The sequence below is a fragment of the Saccoglossus kowalevskii genome, chromosome 14 (genome assembly GCF_978046115.1).
Source record: "Saccoglossus kowalevskii chromosome 14, keSacKowa6.1, whole genome shotgun sequence".
NCBI classification, from domain to species: domain Eukaryota; kingdom Metazoa; phylum Hemichordata; class Enteropneusta; family Harrimaniidae; genus Saccoglossus; species Saccoglossus kowalevskii.
In genome coordinates this window covers 34,979,417-34,979,841 of record NC_140654.1, presented here as the reverse complement: position 1 = coordinate 34,979,841, position 425 = coordinate 34,979,417, and the positions used below count along the sequence as shown (strand labels likewise).

At 32.2% G+C, this 425-nt stretch overlaps 1 protein-coding gene across 2 annotated transcripts in view; it reads right to left on the bottom strand.

Annotated features, from left to right (window-relative positions):
• Nucleotides 1–295: 295 nt before the first annotated feature.
• Nucleotides 296–425, bottom strand: part of LOC100368188 (adenylyl cyclase-associated protein 1-like) — a 96,897-nt gene continuing 96,767 nt past the window's right edge. For both annotated transcript variants that reach the window (XM_085508176.1, XM_085508177.1), the window contains exon 13: nucleotides 296–425. This exon is cut by the window's right edge and continues 242 nt beyond it. The gene's annotated coding sequence lies outside the window, so the exon portion shown is untranslated.

Genomic DNA, 425 nt, shown 5'->3' with positions numbered 1-425 from the left:
TCAGAGATATGAATGGTTCTTGAATGGCTTCATTACACCAAATTGGCTGCCAATCTGCAATTTTGAAACCGATCTGAAAAATATAATGACGTGCATAAGATTTCATAATGTAAAAATTTGTCCATACATGAGAAATCTGATTTTGATAACTTTTCAGAACAAAAATGGTGCAGTGTGAAACAAACAAATGAAGGTATCCAAAGAAGCATGATGTTTATGTGAATTTTGAATGTGATCCAGGCATGTGAGAGATACAGGTTTGAACAAACACACCAAGGTTGATCCCAATAGCCAATTGTGTTCACAGAATCACTTTATCAAAACAATAGATAATGTGTTTTTGACAATATGGTATGTCTATTGAAGCATTCAGTTAACTTTGACACTTTGAACAAAAAAAAAACATGAACAAATGTGAACAATAT